This window comes from Dipodomys merriami, unplaced genomic scaffold, assembly GCF_024711535.1.
Source record: "Dipodomys merriami isolate MVZ:Mamm:240054 unplaced genomic scaffold, mDipMer1.0.p SCAF_645, whole genome shotgun sequence".
Taxonomy (NCBI): domain Eukaryota; kingdom Metazoa; phylum Chordata; class Mammalia; order Rodentia; family Heteromyidae; genus Dipodomys; species Dipodomys merriami.
The window spans coordinates 405,148-428,156 of record NW_027206230.1 but is presented as its reverse complement, the minus strand read 5'-3'; the positions used below and the strand labels follow the sequence as shown (position 1 = coordinate 428,156).

General features: G+C 34.9%; 1 long non-coding RNA gene across 1 annotated transcript in view; it reads right to left on the bottom strand.

Annotated features, from left to right (window-relative positions):
- Positions 1-5,179: 5,179 nt before the first annotated feature.
- LOC138815516 (uncharacterized) overlaps positions 5,180-23,009 on the bottom strand; it is a 29,350-nt gene continuing 11,520 nt past the window's right edge. Inside the window, exons 2-3 of the long non-coding RNA XR_011368340.1 lie at positions 7,409-7,486; positions 5,180-5,237 (exon numbers count right to left, since the gene is read on the bottom strand). This is a non-coding gene — a long non-coding RNA (uncharacterized lncRNA). The remainder of the gene's footprint in view (positions 5,238-7,408; positions 7,487-23,009) is intronic.

Sequence of the window (23,009 nt, the reverse complement as noted above, 5' to 3'; positions counted from 1 at the left end):
TCAGGAAATGAATAAAAGAGCAGTGAAGCATAGAGGACACCCAGAATTTTAACTAGGTACTCAGAGGCTGAATAAGCTTAGCTAGCAACTAGGGAGTCTGAGATCTGATGACCACTGTTCAAAGCCAGTCCAATCATGAAAATACAAGCGATTATCTAAAAATAAAAACAGAAGTGGCTGAAGTGGTAGACCACTATCCTTGGGCACAGAAGCTGAGGAATATTTCCCAGGCACTATCAAGCCTCAAGAATGATGAATGCATGCATGAGCACATGTACATATGAGTTTGCATACTCACATGCGCATGAACACACACACGCAAATGAGTATTTCAATGTGAAGTTCTTTAATTTTTACCTTGCTGTACTTTATTTCCCTGTATTAGGTCACAAATTAACAAAATCAGCTAAGGACCTATTTACATAAAATTCATCATGTTTCTCTAAAATCTACTCTCATTTTGGAAGCCTGCTTTTATTTGACCCAAAAGTAAATTATTCAGGTAGTCAAGTCATCACTCTCAAGTCTACAGTATTAGATGATTGTTTAGGTTCCTCCTAGCAATATGATTTTGTGAAATCCTGCATCAAGTAATATATTTCTTTCACTAGAAGGGAAGCTTCTGTCAAACAATTAATAATAGGGTTTTCTCCTCTTGGCATGCATCTGTAGTTATATTATCTTCATATATTTCATGATCTGTGTATGACAAAGACTACCGTGAAAGTAAAAACACCCTTCTCAGCGTTTAGCATTTGTATACCATTCATAGATCTCAAGGTGTTTAAATGTTACTGAAATTGCTTTGGAATAAATAATGTTCACCCTATTTTGAGAAAGAAGAATTGGTTTCACAGCACTTTAGGTAAGAACTTGAGGGAAATAAACAAAAGGAAAAGTAAGGAACAAATCAATACATACATTCAAATGAAACAAAACAACACAAGAAAACACAAATTAATTCAGTACTCAAGAACCTGCAGGAAATGAAAAGATTAAAAAAAATCAGCTATGACAAACTTTTGAAAATCCTGACTACATGGGAGTGCACTGTTGTGAGAACAGTGGCTAAAGCCCAGACTAGACAGAAAGATCTGTACATAATACCATGCACTTATTATTCTAAATTGCAGGAAGAATAACATAAAGTGGACTGTGGCCAAGATCATACACAAGTAGGAAGCCAGTTTCTATCTGAAAAATAATCTTGATAATTTAGGGCTGGGCACATGACAAAGTGGTAAGAACACCTATTTAGGGGGCACAAGACACTGAATTCAAACTGTAATATTAGGGGTATTAAAGATAAAAGCTATGATTTTAAATAATTGGAATAATTGTAACACTTGAGTATTTGAGACGAGAAAAATCCATGAGAGAGACAGAATGAACCTACGTTCCAATGCTTTCTACTTCAGTGATAATATGTATTGGTACTTCAGACAAAACAGAGTTACCTTGCAAATGAGCATGGATGTACATTTGGGTGATGGAAATACGCTACTTACACAGGTGTAAATTAAATAATTTTTTTTGGGTAGATTGTAGTTCTTGAACTAAGAGCTTGGGTGATGTCCCTGAGCTTTTTCTCTCAAGGCTACCACTTTATTACTTTGAGCCACCGTTCCAATTCTGATTTTCTGTTGGTTGTTTGGAGATAAGAGGCTCATGTACTTTCCTGCCCAGGATGGTTTTAAACCATGTTCATCAGATCTCAGCCTCCCGAGTAACCAGGATTCCAGGCATGAGCCATCGATGTTTTTAATAATTTAGTAAATTGTATAGTTACAGAAGTTATAAATTATCATTGTAACCTGTGTAATATATGTATGTGTGTATTTATCAATACATACGGATAGAAATAGTTTAACATATTTTTGTATCTACAGTACATATATGAAATCATCCTTCATTATAAAATAAAATGGAAACAAAAGTTAATGAGGAGGAAAACAAAGGGATTGTTACATGTTTCTTTTTGTTGAATGAAATATGAATCAGTTTGGGAAAACCATCTCTACTTTAACAAAATGGATAATTGCTATTAATTCCAATCCATCTATTTACCCATATTGTACATCCTCGCACATGCGTGTCAAAATCAAACCACACTTTTTGTCTTTATTTAACTCACCTGTTATAATTTAGGGGCTAGATGAAGTAATCAAATAAAGATTAAAAGAATAGTAAGTGAGGCTATAAGTTAGAGCTGAAAAAGATTTTAAATATGATAATAGCTAAATAAAATGCATATTTCTTACTTTTACACTGTTTTTATGTCTCTCATTCCCACATTAGGAAAGTACATAGAACGTTTTCACTAAATTTATGTAATTATTAAAAATGTATTGAAAGAATATGGGCACAGTGTGGTTTTAGCTTATTGAGACCTGTATGGGGTAGTTTGTTTTTGAGGATTTGCAATACGTTGTGATGGAGATGAAGGGAAGGATGTGCTTATTCTAGAAAACTGGCTATAGGATTGCTCCCAGAAAGATAATGATGAATTCTTCTAAAAGGTTACAGTAAAATCACTTTCACAATCATCTTCATTACTGCACTATTCACCATAGCCAAGATGCCCTTTGGCAGAAGGATGATTGGAGAAAGTGTGTCATATATACACAATTGTATTGCACCTATCCATTATGAGGACTGTTACATTATTTACAAAGAAATGGATAGATCTAAAAATATGTTAAGTAAATGAAGTCAGATCCAGACACACAAAGGACCCATGTTCTGTCTCGTATTTGGAAGCCAGAATTATATGCAAGTTAAACAACAATATTAACCAAAGCTTTCATTTTTCAGAGCAATATTTAAAAGGTGTAATTTCTTATAAAATTGAATTTTAATCCAAAAAATTGAATACCAAGAAACAATCACTTGGAAGATGTGAGGGGAAGTCAAATGGAAGGAATAAAAAGAGTTATGGAGTAACCGTGAAGACATTATATTCAATGGAAATAATATGAAACTAGAAAAAATTAAAGTGGGGTGAGGTTTGGAAGGGTAGGAAAAGTTATATAAAGATCCATTATACTTAAAAAACTCATTTATTGAATGGAAATTCCCGTGTACAACTAGTTAAGATAATAAAAACATGATTAAAAACAATGGAGACATTTGATCTTAAACTGCATTCTCTTAAGCCATGAGTCATTATAATAGTTTCCTCCTCAGAAATTTTCTTTGCAGGTATTTTCCTCATAGTGACAGAAAAGTGATCAATGCAATGCATATCAATACATCACATTGCACATATAAAATCACAGTAAAAATGCTTGATTTCATCACATGATAAAATAACAGGTAGAATGTGCCAAATGCTAATTGATTGTTTTTCCAAGTATTTTACCTATGGTATATAATTTAATCCTCACAATAATTGCATGAAGTGGAGCTCCTTACATTTTTAATTCTCAGATGATTATATTGAAGTCTTCAGAGTTGGAATTACTAGTACAACATTGCAGACATGGTGTTAGCCTGAGGTTCATCTCCCACTGTATCAATTATCCTCATTCTATTTTATGACTAAAATACCAGCACTTAGTCTACAAATTCTAGGAAAATTTCCCAGAATTATTGTGTACACTCATAATATTTTACTTTATCTTAGAAAATAGGGAATTGTAATATGAATACTCAAATTTCAAAATCAATGCATACCTCCCTGGTGAAAAGAACTGCTAAAGTATAACATTCTTGATTTCTAGCTCAAAATAGTAGAAATCATATTTTAACCCTTCACTAAACACTGAACTGCCTGGGGACCCTATCTCTATTTAACACTGTCTTATTGAAAGAATGACCTCCATAATTCCTGATGGAAACAGACTGCAGGTCTTATGGACCAATCATTTCCACATTGTAGCTCAACTAAGTTGTTTACCATTAGAAGTATTTTGATTGCTTTTTATACCCAACATTTTGAGAGAAAGGTACTACTTTAAAATGCTATTAAAGCAAGACTGATATAAAAATCACCTTTGACCCTAGATAAATATTTTATCTTTCCTATAACCAAAAATGCACTCTGACCTATCATTAATGTTAGGAATGAGAGGTTTAAAACCATAGACATCAAGGCCTAATTATGAATTAAAGACTCTCCATTTTGTGAATACTATTGGTTTAAAAAGACATGAAGGGCTGGGAAGGTGGCTTAGTGGTAGAGCGCTTGCCTTTCATGAATGAGGCCCTGGGTTCGATTCCTCAGCACCACAAAAGCAAAAAGAAAAAAGCTGGAAATGACGCTGTGGCTCAAGTGGTAGAGCGCTAGAATTGACCTGAAGAGCTGAGGGATAATGCCCAGAGTTCAGGCCCCACTACCGAACGCCCCCGCAAAAAAGACATCAATACTACCAAATTTTTCAAAATTTCTTATGATGCTGAAGATTCAATTATAAACTATTAACACTTGATCATAACTCATTTTCATGGGAGTAGAATACAAAACACAAGATTAATCCTAATCATTTTAAAAGACCTTTATTTATACTACAAATTCATTCTTATAACTACAAATAATCTAAAAATAACAAGCACAGTAAGACAAAAAATAATTTAACTGCATCATCTACATTCAAAGGACTGTGCTAATAGAAAACAAAATTATAGTAATAATTAGGTTACCCAATTCACTTACATTCTTTTATTCTATTTCTTTTAGTTTCATAAAAACTGGCTTTTCATGAAATGATGCATGAAAAGCCTATATACCCACTTACATTTTCAGATCTTAACAATATTTATTTCAGAAATGTCTTTAGCTGTATAGTCAATGAACTAAAATAATAGTAAAATATTTAAATGTTTTTCAGAAATTGCAAAACTCGCTCTGGGATGTTATTTATATTGGAAAAGATATTCGAAAAGCCTTATTTGTTAAAGTTGTGATAGTTACTCCCACGAAAGAACTATTAATGAAGAAACCTTTGTATGTACAAACTTCAAATGCATCCACAATCTGGAGGTGACACATGTTTTTGTTTTTGTTTTTGAAATATATATCTAACACGCATAGCCACAATACTGATTTTCAGTCAATATGATGGGATATTCAAACCTTAAAAATACGGATTTTATTATCTTAGTGTGAATAGATACGATCTTACAAAGAAAGTTATTTTTAACAGAAATCCGGAGTTTACCTACCTTGAGTTTCACAGAAATAACCAGAGAGTAATACTTATTTGTTCAAGTCGGTCAAAATCACTCCATGAGTATTTCTTAAAAATATAATCAATTTAAGAGGTCAAATACATATTTTGAACTGACAGTCATAACTTACTACCCAATTATATGTGTATCTTTTTACCTAACACATACTAAACGCTGAAAATGATCTCTTTTATCTAACTTAATGTTGTAATTGCTTTGATTATGATGATGTTATTAACAAATAAAATGTACAGAAGGGTGTTTCCACTGAAATGACAGGACAGAACACCGATAAATAAAAAACATTTTAAAAAACATTTTAACACAGCTCTTTTCAGCCTCACCCTGTTCATATTTGCAAGCAACATTGCAACAGCACACACACACACACACACACACACACACACACACACACTTAAACACATATGTGTGCACATGTACACATATACACGCATGCCAAATTCAGAGTTTATTGTACAAAAAAGTTCAAATAAAATATTAGTGATTAGGACAAATTATAATTTGTCTTATTACTAAATAATACATATTCCAGTCACCAGGGTTGTTACATTTTACCTGCCCCTCCACATGTGACCACTTATTTTATTTTAGGTAATTAATTAACTAATTCATTCCTTCATTAGTTAAATACTAATACTAGAGCTTGAACTCAAGGCCTAGCTGTGTCCCAGAATTTGTTATTTTTTTGTTTTAGTTTTCTCAAGACTAGCATTTTACTGCTTGTAAGACAGCTCCATTTCTAGCTTTTGCTGGTTACTTTCAAACCAGAATCTAATGGACTATTTTTCTTGGTCTGGTTTCAAACCACAATCATCAGATTTCATCTTTCTGATTAGCTAGGAATAATGACATGAACCACCAGTGTGGCTCCTACTTTTTCCTATACTTATCTATTGCATATACTTCGATAGCAATTAAATATTGAGAGTATAGAAGCAAGATGTACACTGATTATACTCTTCTCTCAGAAATTCAAGTTAGTAATGTAAATTTCTTCTTAAGATCATACACAAAAATACTTAAGAAGAAATCTGATGATGATGATGATGATGATGATGATGTGTGTGTGTGTGTGTATGTGTGTGTGTGTGTGTGTGTGTGTGTGTGTGTGTGTGTGTGAGTGTGTGCTACAATATGTTTCACATATAAGCACTGTGCAGGGGTGTCCAGCCATTCAGATTTATCACATAAATACCTGCCGTGAGCTACTAACTCATGGACAATGTCTAAGTGTCCGCTCTAGGCTTCCTGATGAAGAGGGGTATACTCATCCTCATCCCTAGTATTCATGAGTGGCCTTTTTGGAAAGTAGAGTCCGCACTGTAGTAAGCTACAAGAAAAACACTCTAACACTTATCACCTTCCCAGCCCAAGGATTAAGATTCTTGTCTGGGGGCTAGGAAGGTGGCTCAGTGGTAGAGCGCTTGCCTTGCATGCCTGAGGCCCTGGGTTTGATTCCTCAGTACCACAAAAGCAAAAAGAAAAAAGCCGGAAGTGGTGCTGTGGCTCAAGTGGTAGAGTGCTAGCCTTGAGCTGAAGAGCTGATGGACAGCGTTCAGGCCCCACGACCGGACCCCCCCCCAAAAAAAAAAAAAGAAAAAGATTCTTGTCTGTAATTTAGTCAAAGCTATGTCTCTTTATGTAGGTGACTAAAAATGTATGTGCTAATTTCAAGTAAATACATAAATTCTATTTCCATCTCTTTTAACAAATAAAACAATAAAATTGCTTTATAAATAGATCAGAAGCATTGATTTTGTGGATAGCTAGGTCATTGCACATCTGTATCTCTCTTCCTCTCTCTCTTTCATGATTTTCATAGACAATATGGTTGCTCCATAATTGTCCTAATTTATTTTGCTTTTATATTTTTGGTTGCATCATTTCACTTTCTGCTCTATCATTTCCCATATCAGCACCACATAAACAGAACCACAGAAGTGATTCTGTGGTTCAAGTGGTAGAGCGCTTGCTTTGATTTGAAGAGCTCAAGGACAGTGCCAAAGCCCAGAGTTCAGGCCCCACAAGTAATTTTTTTTTAAAAAAAGAATCTAAATCCTTGATAACTCTAGGAACAAATATGACTGAAATCAGTTGAATCACACTTTTCCTGCACAATGAAAGAAAAGGTCCAGGCTAGGAAAGCTGATAGAGAAGGCAGGCAGATTGTATCTGTGAAAAAAAAACTTTGAGGAAAATGGTATCGAGGATTACTTACTGGTGATCCACTTGCATTGGAAACATGATGCTGAACTATTACTTGCTGATTCTGAAATATTGCTTCGATCATTATATTCTCCAAGAAGAAAAAATGAAATTTAATTGATATCAAAGGAATACTAATACATTTTGACTTCCCATTAAGCATCTTTAATCATCAAAATCACTTGAAAACAGTAGATAGGCCAACTTTTTTAGATGAAAACAAGTGTCTTTAAAAAAACAAGGAATTTAAATAGTCATGCAAAGGACTTCTATTTTACTACTGTATTATACATTTTTTTTCTAATGTTGGGTACCAATAAATAATGGATCTATTAGAAAGCTCTTAAAGCTCATATATTGAATAGTAAGTTCTCTTACAATATATCATAGTATTTCCCAAATCATATACATAGAAGGCATTGTTTCCTATTTTCTCCTTCCTAGAATAAGCTGCACATGAAGACACCACTGGTCCTCATTTTCAGTCTGTGCATTTGAATACGGAGGAAATCTTTCCTCTGCTCTCTATCAATTCACTACTATCCAGTTAGAATAATTTAGAATAGTAAAAATGGAAAAAGAGAAAATAAATCATGGTGAAAAAACATATGCAGAAAATTCACCGGATTTTCTGACCATGTCAACCAACGTGAGCTACTGGGGAAATACATGGACACCTCATTCCCACTATTACTCAAAGTCTCTGGTTAGGCAATTCTGATGAAGACAAGGAACAAGATGAAAACGTGAGGAATGGTATCAATTGCAAGAAAATAATGGAGAAGAATCCATGCAAATTTCTTCTTTGGGATGCCGAAATTAATCGACTTACTAGAGTTCCGAGACTACTTTCCCAAAAGGCCACTCATGTGTATACTAGGGATGAGGTTAGTATACCCCTCTTCATCGGGAAGCCTAGAGTGGACATTTAGACATTGTCCATGAGTTGGTAGCTCAAGGCAGATATTCATGCAATAACTCTGAATGGCTTGGCACCCCTGCACAGTGCTTATATGTGGAATAACACCAGAATGGATTCTTTCTTACTTCATCATGATGAAGATACCAATCCCCAAACTAAAGGTCTCTTGACACCCTTGCATCTTGCTGCTGGGAATAGAAATAGCAAAGATATGCTGTATCTCTTTCTGTTGAAACATTATATCAAACCGGGTCTGAAGAACAACTTGGAAGAAACTTCATTTGATATTGCCAAAAGGATAAATATGTATCACTACCTCTTTGAAATTGTGGATGGCTCTACAAATTGTTCTCTTACGTAGAAGTTTGGTTAAGTTTCTTAAATTTCAAAAGTGCCAGTCCATCCTTTGTGTCCCTACAACATATTTTCATATACAAAGCAACAGCAATATCTTAATTTAAAAATTCATGGATTCCATAGTATTCTTCCACGTGAATTGCCAGACTTTGATATCAAAATGTATTCAAGAGTTGTTTGTATGCATCTATAATGATTGCTGCAGAGGTTGAGATTTTTTTTAATTTTAACTTATGGTTGAAATGAATAGTATAGAAACTAAAGATATTCCTGGTGCTTGTCTAAAAAAAGTATCTATGTTTGTATAAAGTCCATAATATATTTCATTGTCTTCTATATATAATACGTTGAAGTCTACATTGATTTACAATATATAGGTTCATTCATAAATGTGTCCTTTCAGATTACATTCCATAAAGTAAAACTTTAAGATTCCTTTTTCCTAGGTCCTTATATTATTTGTTTTTTATTTTTTTATTTTATTTATTTTTTAACAATTACGATTTTTTTATTGTGAAAATACCATACAAAGGAGTTACAGTTACTTGGGCAAGATAATGAGTACATTTCTTAGCAAGAATTGTTGCCTCTTCTTTGTTTCCTTCCCATCTCTTCCCATCTCGCACCCCCAACCCCTCACCTCCACCTACTCTCCCCCTACTCCTTACCCCGGCCTCCCCTCCACCAGGCCAAAGTTGTAAAGTTCATTTTTCAACATAATGACTTGTACATATCGTTGTTGCAAGGGTCCACCTGTATCCCTATTTAAATTATTTGTTTTTTTCCGTTCCCCTCCACAACTTATCCCAACATCAAATACTGTGAAACCAGGGGTTAGACTGTGGGGAAGGGACATAGAAAGCAACAAACAAATCATGTTATAAATGTGTTAGAAACAACAACATGAAAAAAAAACATTTTTATTCCACCTTCCCATCCCTTCCCATCCTTCCCCCTCCTTCCCACCCAGCCCTCCCTGCCCCCCTACCAAAGTTGTAAAGTTCATTTTCGACATAACAACTTGTACTTGTCATTGTTGCAACGGGTCCACCTGTATTCTTATTTAAAGGACTTGTTTTTCCCCTTCCCCTCTACAAATTATAACGACATCAAATACAGTGAAAGCAGGGGTTATACTGTGGGGGAGGGACATACAAAGCGACAAAGAAATAATCTTATAAATGTATTAGAAAAAATCACATGAAAGAAAAAGAACATTTGAATACATATCTTAGGGTTCATTTCCCTAACATCACCTTATCTGACCTTTTCTGCTTGACTCAGACATATACTAGATATGGCAAATAAGGAACACCATAGGACCTATGTATCTTTGGGCTTGGCTTACTTAATATAATTTTTTCCAAGTCTTTCCATTTCCTAACAAATGGGGCAATGTCATTCTTTCTGATGGAGACAGAGAATTCTATTGTGTATATATACCACATTTTCTTGATCCATTCTTCTAGTGATGGGCATCGGGGTTGGTTCCATAAGGTAGTTATAGTAAATAATGCTGCAATAAACATAGTTGTGCTGGCAGCTTTAGTGTGGTCTTGTTTGTAAACATTTGGGTAAATGCCCAAAAGTGGGATTGCTCGTTAAGAGGGGAGCTCTATGTGGAGTCTTTTCATGAATTCCATACTACTTTCCAAAGTGGTTGAACAAGTTTACACTCCCATCAACATCCCCTCCAGCATCTGTTGTTGTTAGAGTTCTTGATTTTTGCCATTCTAACTGGGATGAGGTGGTATCTCAATGTTGTTTTGATTTGCATTTCTTTTATGGCTAGGGAGGTTGTGCATTCCCTCATGTGTCTATTGGCCATCCTTCTTTCTTCTTCAGAGAAGTTTCTCTTTAAGTCTTTAGCCCACTTATTTATTGGGCAGTTGTTTCTTTGAGGATTTGTTGTTGGGGGGTTTGATTTTTTGAGCTGCAAGTATATTTTAGATATGAGACCCTTGTCCATTGTAGGGTTAGTGAAGATCTTCCCCCAATCTGTGGGATTTCTATTGATCTTGCTAGCTATGTCCTTTGCCATAGAGAAGCTCTGCAGCTTCATGCAATCCCATTTGTCCAAACCTTCTTTGATTTGTTGTGTTTCTGAATCTCTATTAAGAAAATTTTGGCCTGCGCCAAGGAGACCTAGGGTTTCTCCTATTCCATCCTGTAATGTTTTCAGAGTGTCTGCTTTGACTCCAAGGTCTTTGATCCATTTGGAGTTGCTTCTGGTGCACGGTGATATATAAGAATCTAGCTTTGGTTTTATACAAGTAGTTAACCAATTTTGCAAGCACCATTTACTGAAAAGACTTTCTTGCATTCTGTCTTTTTAGCTCCCTTATCATTAGATGGCTATAGGTCTGTAGGTTCATTTCTGGGTTTTCAATTCTATTCCACTGGTCCTGAGGTCTGTTCTTGTGCTACTATCATGCTGTTTTGATTACTATGGCTTTATAATAGAGTTTGAAATTTGGTATTGATATTCCCCAGCAGTGTTCTTTCCGTTGAGGAGCGTTTTTGCTATTCGGGGTCTTTTATTGCTGCATATGAATTTTTGGATTGCCTCTTCTATTTCCTTGAAGAATGAGGTTGGATTTTGATTGGCATCGCTTTGAATTTGTAGATAGCCTTGGGAAGTATTGCCATTTTCACGATGTTAACCTTTCCAATCCAGGATCATGGGCATTTTCGCCATTTTCTTAGTTCGGTTTTTATATCCTCTTTCAAGTTTTTACAGTTTTGATCATAAATGACCTTCACTTCTTTGGTTAAGTTAATTCCTAGGTATTTTATTTTTTGTGGGGCTATTACAAATGGAGTTGCTTTCCTAATTTCAGCAACACTTTACTCATTATTGCCATACAGAAAAGCCATTGATTTGGGGGTTTAATTTTATACCCCGTTACTTTGCCAAAGTTTGGCATCAACTTCAGTAATTTGGGAGTGGAGTCTATCGTATTCTTTAAATACAAGATCATGTCATCTGCAAAGAGGGAGAGTTTTATTTCTTTTTTCCCTATTTGGATCACTTTTATGTTTGCATCTTGTCTTAGTGCTGTAGATAGGAATTCTATCACTAGATTAAAGAGAAGTGGTGATAGTGGACATCCTTGTCTTGTTCCAGAGTTAAGAGGAATGACTTTAGATTTTCACCATTAAGTATAATGGTGCCTGTAGTTTTGTTATATATAGACTTTATTCTATTGAGGAATGTTCCATGGATTCCTTATTTTTCCAGAACCTTCATCAGAAAGGAGTTTTGGATCTAGTCCAATGCTTTTTCTGCATCTATTGAGATAACCATGTGGTTCTTATCCATGCTCCTGTTGATGTGATGAATTATATTAATTGATTTGCGAATATTGACCCAGCTTTGCATCCCTGAAATGAATCCTGTTAGATTGTGGTGTAGGATTTTCTGAAGACGATTGGCCAAAATTTTGAGAAGTTTTGCATCAATGTTCATCAAAGAAATGGGCCTATAGTTCTCTTTCTTTGATGAGTCCTTTCCTGATTTTGGGATGAGAGTTATGATGGCTTCATAGAATGTGTTGGGTAGTGAACTTTCTCTTTCAATTTCATTGAAGAGTTGGAGTAGTATTTGTGTGAGTTCTGCTTTTAAAGGCCTTGTAGAACTCTGCTCTAAACCAACTGGACCTGGACTTTTCTTAGCTGAGAGGTCTCTATTGCAGTTTCTATTTCAATGCTTGAAATGGGCCTCTCAAGATGGTTTAACTAATCTTGGTTTAGTTTTGGCATGTCAATATTTGCTAGGAAAAGGTCCATTTCTGCCACGTTCTCAAACATATTAGCATAAAGTTTTGCGAAATATTCCCTTATAATGTTCTGAATCTTGGTTGTTTCTGTGGTGATGTTTCTATTCTCATCTCTGAGTTTTATTTGGGTGTGTTCTCTTCATTTTCTGATAAGATTTGCGAAGGGCCTGTCAATTTTGTTAATTATTTCGAACAACCAAGTCTTTCTTTTGTTGATGTTTTCTATAGTTTTTTTGTATTCTAATTCATTTATTTCTGATTTAATTCTAATTAAAATGAATTAATTGAAATAATTATTTCTTTCCATCTATTACATTGGGGTATATCTTGCTGCTCTTTTTCAAGGAGGTTCAGATGTCTCATTAAATTGTTACTTTCAGATCTCTCCAATTTGTTGATGTAAGATCTCAGAGCTATAAACTTGCCTCTAAGTACTGCCTTTGCTGTGTCCCAGAGGAGCTGGTAATTTGTGTGCTCATTTTTGTTGGATAGCATGAACATTTGAATTTCCTGTCTAATCTCTTCCATGACCCAATCATGATTCAGCAGTGTGTTGTTCAGGCTCCATGTGTTACAGGACTTTCTTTGGTGGCTTTTGGTTTTGAGTTCTAATTTTAATCCCTAGTGGTCAGAGAGAATGCACGGTATCACTTCAATGTTTCTGAATTTGGACAAGTTTGCATTGTGGCCTAAAACGTGGTCTATTTTAGAAACTGTTCATGTGCTGCTGAGAAAAATGTGTATTCTGATGCTGATGGGTGAAATATTCAGTAGATGACTTTTAAATCTAGTTGATCTATGAAGTTGTTTAGATCTGGGTTTCTCTGTTGAGTTTTTGCCGAGTTGATCTATCTAGTGGGGAGAGTAGTGTGTTAAATCCACAACAATTAATGATTTTGGACTCTATGGATTTGAGGGAAAGTAGTGTTTCTTGGATAAATTTGGATGCTCCCTTGTTTGGTGAGTAGATATTTAAAATTGTAATATCCTCCTGAAGGAGAGATTCCTTAATTAGTATGTAGCAACCTTCTTTATGTCTTCTCATGAATTTTCATTGGAAGTCTATTTTATCTGATATTAGGATTGCAACTCCCGCCTGTTTATGGGGGCCGTTTGCTTGGTAGATATTTTTTCCAACCTTTAACATTGAAAATGTGTTTGTTTTTACTGGCAGGATGTGACTCCTGAAGGCAGCATATAGAAGGATCTTGCTTTTTAGTCCTACTAGACAGTCTATGTCGCTTAATTGGAGAATTAAGACCGTTAATGTTGAGAGATAGGACTGAGAGGTATTTGGGAGTTCCTGCCATGTTATCCACCTTGTTGGGGTCTACAAAAACTGGGTCTTCCTATGGTTCTTGGATTCTCAGTTTGGGTGCAGTTTCTAGGCCTTTATTGTGGTCTTGTTGGTTTTCTATGTGTAGGACATCTTTAAGAATCTTTTGTAGGGCTGTTTTGGTAGAGATGTACTGTTTCAATTTTTCTTTGCTATGGAAGGTTTTTTTTTTTGGCCTTCAGTTATGAAGGAGAGTTTAGGTGGATACAGTATTCTTGGTTGGTAGTTGTTTGTCTTTAGGGCATGGCATACATCATTCCAGGCTCTTCTTGCTTTGATTGTCTCTGCTGAGAAATCTGAGGTGATTCTAATTTGTTTCCTTTTATAGGTGATTGATCTTTTCTCCTTGACATGTTTAAGGACCTTTTCCTTGTTCTCAATTCATCCTATTTGGATTATAATGTGACGGTGGGATGTCCTATTCTGGTCTGGTCTATTTGTAGTTCTAAAAGCTTCTTGTATCTGAATAGGCCTATCTTTTTGCATGTTGGGAAGTTCTCTTGTAGGAGCCTGTTAAACAAATTTCCTAGACCATTAACTTCTGTTTCTAGGTGTTCCGCTACACCCATAGTCCTCAGATTAGGCCTTCTGATTTTGTCTTCCAAGTGTTGGATAGATCTATCATATTTCTTGGACTTGACTTGGATGGTTGTATGTTCTTTCTCTATAATATCTAGGCTGTCTTCAATCCCCGAGTTTCGATCTTCTGCATGGTCTAAACTGCTGTCAAGACTTTCTATTTTAAAATTTCTTTTCCTTCTAATTGGTCAGCTTTGATGGCTTAAAATTCTTTGTTGAAGCTTTGTTTTTGATGTTGTATGAACTTTTTTACTTCCTTAATTTGGTGTTCAGTGTTTATTCTCAAATCACTTAGTTGAATGTTTATGGTTTGCTTAAATTCCCTTTTCTTCGGTTGGGTTCCATTCAGTATTCCCTTTGTGGTCTCCCTGACTTTCTTCAGCTATTTGTTAATGGATTCCATGTATACCTTTAGTGATCATTGTGTATACTCTCAATTCCTGTATTATTCTTTGCTTAGCTTCCTCATGTTCACGCCATTCCTGTAGTTCTCTTTGAGTGTTCTCAGCCTGCTCATGCCATTCCTGCCTTTTTCTTTGAGTATTCTCAAGCTGTTCACCCAAATCCTGTATCAGTTTTTGAGTAGCTTCCTAAGCTCAGAATATTCCTGTATAAACCTTTGGTTTGCCTCCTCTCTCTCCCTATCACACCCATACAGAGTCCTTTGTAGGTTTTCAATCTTTTCCTGTATTGACCTTTTGTTTGCCTCCATTGAACTTTTGTTTGTCTCCTCTCTCTTTCTCTCTCTCTATCATGCTCATACAGACTCCTTTGTATATTTTCAATCTTTTCATTTATCATGTTTGCCAGCACTGTTTGTAGAGCTAATTGGGAACTCTCCTCTGGATTATTCATTATCTGTTCTGTCCCCTGATTATCATGAGTGGGAGTTGAGATACCCAGGACTTGCCATTTTTCTTGTCTTTTTCTGGCTTACTCGGCCCATTTGGGATGAAAATAACACCAGTTTAGTGCTAGAACACTAACTTAAGACAAGCATCAACCAAAGTCTGTATTTGTACAGTCAATAGTCTGCAGATACAATTTAGTTCAATAGGTACATCTATTCAACGTCAAACACCTATGTATTAATGGGCTAACAACGACAAATATGAATTTGACAAACCAGAAATTATTAGGGTTAGGGAGAGATATGGGTAAAAAATAGGAAGGCCCAGGGAGAGTTAACTTAATTAAGTCTTAATCTCAAAGCAGGAAATAGGTGGGATAGGTTGAAAGTAGAGATAAAAGAAAAAGAAGAAAGAGCAAGGGGAAAAATAAGAGACCAGAAAAAATAGAAAAGTAAAAATTAAAAATATTATGCAGATTCAAAAACGAAATATTCAGAGAAGCACATGCATATAATGCAGAAGGGGAGGGATATAAAGGAGATGTGAAAAACTTAAAAATAAAAATACTTAAAATATTATATAGGTATAAAGAGGTAGTACTGCCATTAAGGAATTTAAGTCTAAGAGGTTTTGAACTGAATAATCAATTCTTGGATTAAGTGTGTACACAATAAAGGATAAGGTCTAATATTCAACTGTGGGCATGTCTGAGGATGTGCAGAAAAACAATTAACTCACATAAAAGAGAATGAAAGAAAAGAAAAGGGGAAAAGAATAAGAAAGAAAGAAAAAAGATCAGAAATTCAATAGAGCAAAACAAAAAACAAAAAAAAATTTAAAAGAAAAAAAAAGAAAGAAAAATGCATACACACATTTACCTCTAAAAGAAAAATAATAAGAGGGAAAAAATGTTACTAGGAAACATTTTATTTTAAAAAAGGTAAAAATTAAAAAATAAAAAAAATGTTTTAGAAAAAATTTTTTATAAAATGTACAAAAAAAGGAAAAAAAAATAGTTCTTTATTTTGGGAGTGGTGGGAAAAATCCTGTATCTCCCTTGTGTCTATAAACAGCCTTTTGTTTGAGTCTCTGGTCCGCTTGTGGTGTTTGATTTTCCTGTGGCTTGGTTGGTTTCTTAAGTCAGTTTGGTTGAACAGGCAGAAAAATGCTCTGCTTTACCCAGGATTTTGTGATCCTCCTCTCAGTTTAGTTCAATGGGAGGGATATGCTTTGATTATCACAAAAGAGGGAGATGGCTTTTTCCTCAAGTTTGGAGATGCTGTGATGAGGCTAGGTTCTGGGTAGAGTTGAGGCCTTTCAGCAAACAGTAGCTTTTCCTGGGAGCTATTTTGTGAGAAACTCACAGAGCCCAGCCTGGAGCCACTCTCTGGATTTATGTTTACTGAATTTCAATTGATTGTCAAGGCTGCTAAAGGGAGGGGCAGCCTCTGGCTCTGATTACCCAGTGAAGAAAGCCACTCCTGGGGCTTGCGCCTGAGTTGGATTAATTTTCCCTGGGTCGAGCTGATTCTGGCAGGTCACATAAGCAAAAAGAAAAAAGCCAGAAGTGGTGCTGTGGCTCAAGTGGTAGAGTGCTAGCCTTGAGCTGAAGAGCTGAGGGTCAGGGCCCAGGCCCAGAGTTCAGGCCCCACAACTGGACCCAAAAAAACCACAACAACAAAAAAATATAATTGTTCATTATACCTATAATTTCAAAAGTAGCTAAAGCCAAGAAGATGAAAAAGTTGTTCATATGCATGTTTACTTAATGTCCTGGCCTGTCTACCATACAACCAGGCAGGAACTTACACTAATGACTTTCTATCAGCAAATATTTCCATAGCTCCTGGAGAAGTCTATATATTTCTCCTCGATATTAGGCCTTAAATGGGTAATGTTTTAATCAAAATGTTTCCTCTTGCCTCCAGGCTTTAAATTTACAAATGGTAAAGCTTTAGGTCTAACTCTACCAAAAACTGAGGTAGAAATAATGGGATAATACTTTAAAACAGAGTTGCCTTTGATACACTAACCACACAGAACAATGCATAACAATTTCTTATATTATATCTACTTATATATTTTATATTTATATGTGCTGATCTTAAATTTCACACAGTGAATCTAACTAGAATTAATTTATAAATTGACAAATAAATTGAAATTTATTCCCATAAATAGATTGGAACATAAATAATTAGGTTTAGAATATATATTCGAATATAAAAAGTATCAATTCATTGTCTTTGGTATAAGCTTGTGATAGCTTCTAAGTGTTCTTGATCTTCTGAATTCACATAGTAAAAAAAAAACAGTATTGTTTTCCTCTAATCTAGAAGAGATTTTACACTGCTGCTGTGTTTATTGTAATAACTCGCTGGTCCCAAAGTGTTTTTCTCCATATGATGCCTAAAAGCTATTATTCTTCTGCAGTACCCACGGGTCCGAGGATACCAGATCCCAGTTATCTGCATCATCAGATAACAATGGCAAGTCTTCTCACCTTGGCCCATGCACATGCTAACAGAAAGTAATTGAAGTCCCATCTCAATTTCTCATTTCCTATAATATTTCAGGGCTCCAATTCCTTGCAGTAATTAGCAGTAAGCAATTGTGAAATGTAAGGCAACTTAAAATGAAAGAGGAAACCACAAGATATGAGAGAAAGTACTGTAGTTCAAACTTTCAATTTACAGATGACAAGCCCATATGAGTAAACAAAATCACAAATGTCACAACATTTTTTTAATACCTCTCTCCTATTGATGAATGAAAGATTTCAGCCCAGCATAAGTAGGCCAAAAAAATTCCTGGAATGATAGATCCATAATTGTTCTACCAAGGCTAGGAAACTTGACTTCGATGTCAAGTATAATTTAGAAAAACATTGAGAAGACCCTAATGCTTCAAAACACTGGTACTTCAGTAAAACTTGGTTCTGTAGTATAAAAATGTTGTCATTCTCAAACCAATGTAACTTACATTTAATCTCCTGAAAGTATGTTCCTTTTCAAATAAACTTTTTAGAATCATATTCACCAAAATAACACTTGACAAGTAGATGATAGTGATATTAAAAGTTTCTCAAGTGTAGGAATCAAGTTACAATAGAGTTGATTTATTTACCGAGCACTAATGCCAAATAAGTTCAACCATTCATTAAAGTGTGGAAATAGTATCTCCCACCATTTGCGTTGTTCAGTAGGTGCCTTCCAGAAATGTGTTAAATAGATCAGTCTCCCATATTTCAAACCCAAATATTAGCTAATAAAGTAAATTTCATCACATAAGAAGGTACATTTTAAAAAGTCACTAATAGTTGCCTTATCATGTGTTGCCTTATCATATATTTTCCCTATCTGTCTAACATAGTAATAAATATGACTGTAAGTCTTGAATATGGGTACTGATCAGAGATGTGACAAACATAAAATCTATCTTCTATTTCTATAATATTCCTCTAAGTAGTAAATTTTAGTTTTCTTCTTTTTCCAAAACTTATAGGTAGTAGAAAATATCATCCCATGTAAAATCAAATAATCACAGACCATTGCACAAAGCCATTTATAAAAACTGGTAGTTAGCTATAAATTCTAAGCAATTTTTAAACTTTCTTGTTGACTAAAGATTAATCTTCCAAAAAGATGAGAATAAAATCATGTTTAGGTGCTTCACGTCTCCAGTCTTGCAAATTGTTATTACAGATGAATGATTTATGGAAGTATATGCTGACATCAGTTCAAGTATATGCAGGATTGAAACTCCATGGAATATATATAAACGTTTCAAAGTATTAACAGACAATTTAACAGAATAACTATCAGGAAGTTGAAACCAGAAAGAAATAATAGTAAAGACATAGAATGAATGAAAAATGAAACAAGGGGCAAGTACAGCTACAATACTCAATGTACACATATAATAAAAGAAGTGGTAAATCTGAAATAAATCTTGAAGAAAGTGTTGGTTGAGAATGATAGAAGGAGTGACTCTGATCCAGGAGCATTGGACAATTTGATGGACATATTTAATTGTAACACAATTGCACAACCTATTGAACTTCAGTTAAAAACACAACTACAAACAAAAACACACAAAAAGCACAACCAAACAGCAATCTCTAGAAAGTATGTATATGACCTCACAAAATTTTAAGCAGTTAATGAAGGGCAATCTTGGGAAAAGCAAACAAAGCTGTTCAAAGAGGGCAGTTTAAGGTAGGGGAGAATTTTGAACAGATTTAAATAGATTGTCTAAGGTTATAAATCACCTACATCTACTGCACATATTTTCTTCTGTGAGTATTTCTTTTTTTTTGTTCTGGTCATGGTGCCTGAATTCTGGGTCTGGGCGTTGTTCCTTAGCTCTTCAGCTCAAGGCTAGTGCTCTACCACTTGAGCCACAGCTCCACTTTCGGCTTTTTTCTTTTTGCTTATGTGGATCTGAGGTATCGAACCCAGGGCCTCAGGCAGGCAAGGCAAGCGTTCTACCACGGAGCCGCTTTCCCAGCCCCCATTCTGTGAGTATTCTTTGTCTGAACTGTTTACTCCAGTCCTGAGCTGTGGCTTTATAGCTTATGAAGATAGAATGGAAGAATCAAGATCAAGAACCCATTACACCACTGGAGAGAAAACAGTACCCAATGGTTTCTCTCATCTCTCTTCACTACTCTTTTCTCATACTTTTAATAAAGTCAAGTGATTTTGAATTATATTTCCTTCTTTTTCAGAGAATTATTGTTTGGTAATTAAATGTCAATTCACAAATTTTGATGTCTTTTTTTTTAAAGAACTTTGAATTTAAATTCCACTACAACTTTGTTTCACACAGTGAGAGTATATTTCCTGGGTAAGGACAATTCTCAAGGGAACCTAAAGGATTTACAGCAAGGTTTGTGAGGTTTGTTTGTTTAGTGTGAAAATGAGCCATATTCACCCACATTGTTCCCTCTCAGCTAAGTCTCCATGGATTTCTTTGCATTAAAGCCTATTTTCTCAGACAATTTTAAATTTTCTTAATAGGCTAAGTTGTTAAAATGTTTGAACAATTAAAATTTACCTGTCAAAAATTTTTAACTCTTTTTAAATTCCTTTATCAGAATCATGAATTCACCAATCTTAATCCCACCTTTACCATCAAAAACAGTTAACATGTTGTTTTAATGATATAGTGTCCATGAAACTACTATTTTCCAGTGGGTTTGTATTGCGTATATTTGACCACATAAGCTGATGCTGAACAAAATGAATTCCAAGATATGGAAACAGATATTTATTTGCAGTTGGTTTTTTATGTACTATGTGATTTCTAGTTTCTTTGAGATTTTCCCCTATGGTTTATCCCCTGCTGTGTTTGATTTTGGTACCCTGTGTATTGTGTATACATTTACATTAATAAGGAAGGGAACAGGAACAAAAACAATGGCGAGTCAAAGGACAAACAGCAAACCAATGCAATAGCAATTCTCACAAGACAATAAGTTGCAAATGTACATTACAACTTGGGAGGGTTATTAGGGTGAAAGAAAAACTTAGAAAATTGAGTGAAGGGATAACAAATTTGAAAAGTTATGTACTCACTACCTTACAATGGCTGTAACCACAGTGCACATCATTTTCACATTAAAATTAAAAAAAATAAGCTGATGAAATAAAATTTCACTGTTTTGGTATAGTACATAATAGTACATATTATTCTTTATGTAGTAACTTTTAAAAAATCAGTCTTATTGGCATCTAATTTGAATTAATTACCTCTTCTTTATCAAAGGGTCATCAACTTGAACGATATCCAACTAGAAAATTTTTTCACAATATTTTGAAAATAAAATAAATATAGTACTTTGTAATACTAAAACAGAAAACAGTTTAATTCTATGAAATCCCATAACTTTTAAAAGTAAATAAGTTGTTAAGAGGACAGAATGTATGTGTTCTTCAAAATTCTTATGACTAATAAATACTCATTTTCAAATTCTGAACCTGTTTGCATGTTATTTAATTCTGCAGTAGATGCAGTTTCCAATGGGGTTTTACAGACTGAAATGTGAACAGAAAAAGAGCCACATTCTGATATGGGATAAAACTATGAAGCATCTTATAATTAATTCTTCAAGATTAAGCAGTTGTTTATCAGATTAAGCTATTATTTCTATGACCATCAATCACAAAATTTATGCCATAAAGTCATCCTAGTGCACCAGTTTCCAACTTGTAGGGTGCACCTCAAAATTCCCTTAATTTACATCAAAAATAGCTTATGTCCATTGTGAAAATACACTGCACCTCTGCTAATGTGATGCCCAATATATTCTGAAAAGAACACCACTATAAACAGGGTTGTATCATTTTTCCTTCACTGGTATTCTTACAAATATTATTTATATTTATACTTTTTTAACTATCATAGATAATCAGGATGCGAAGATTGGAAGATTACAGTTCAAAGACTGTGAAGACTCAGCGTCTATGTTGAAGGGGCAGAATGATGCAGGCTCTGGCCTCAGGATTATCTGAGGACTGTGTTTGAGTATTAGGAAAGCTCTTGGCATTCCGGGCTAGAGAGGTAAAATGTTCTCTCTCCCTACCTCAAAACACATGTCACAGACTCCTGGGAGCTGAGGAAGTGGCTCTTCTGTGCTTGCTTAAGCATAGATGAACACCTGGTCAAGCATTTTCCTGAGATTGGAGAAGTGGTTTGAGCTTGCTCTAAAATAGTTTAGATAATAATATTCCAAGACATTATCTCAAAAGTCAAGTAAAAATGTATCTGTTGAAATATTTGTGTGAATGTCTTCTGACCACATCTTGGCAAAGATCATGCTTGCTTGTTACAATTGGCGCCCAAACAGGGACCCTGCATTGTTGAATTCAGGAAAGGATATTCAGGAAAGTACTTTTAATTACAGGGTGATGGGACAAGTTAAATCTACTCTGTACTTACATATGCTTAATCATTTACTTGCTGCTTATGCTGTAAATATGTCTTCTTATGACATAGAAATGTGTATTAATGTAGTTTGGGAATGGAATCCTTGGTTCCCCGAGTAAAGTATAATGTAGAAAGAGCTGTTCGAGAATGGGAAAAGATTCCTATTATATTTTTGTCCATTTGGGCTATTTTACATACCCTTTTTAAAGCTTTGAATGAGGAAAGATTAATAGCAGATGTAAAGAAAGAGTTCCCCCCTTCTTTTGTAGATTTACAATTGGACTCTGAGGTTAAAGATGCAATAGATAAGGATGCATTGCAATTAACAGAGAAAAAACAAGAGCTAAAGGCTGAAAAGGAATAAACTGAAAGTATAAATAAAATGTCTGAGCAAATGGAATTGATTTTATCAAGATTACAACATATGGAGTTGGAAATTAGCAGAGTGAATGGAGAACCTGAGAAAGTGAAAGTAAAGCAGCCTTCGGCTCCTCAACTGGCTGATGGAATTTTTACAGCATCACTCCCTCCCAAAACAGAGGGCTCAGACAGTGAGTTTGATGATGAAATGCCTATTTTTTCTTATCCTGTAATTCAACCACCCCCTATGAATGGTATAGCTCAACCAGCCAGATATGAAAGTGTTGCTGTTTATGATATTGGTAAACTTAAGAAGGCAGTTGTATGGTCCTCAGTCTCATTATGTTAAGGAATTGCTTAATGGGCTTGCCCGACATTACAATAATTTTGCTCCCATGGATTGGAAGATGCTTTGTAGAGCCTTGCTTAAGAAACCTAAACACCTACAATGGCAAATGTGGTTTACTGAGTTATGTACAAAAAGGGCTAGACAAAATGCA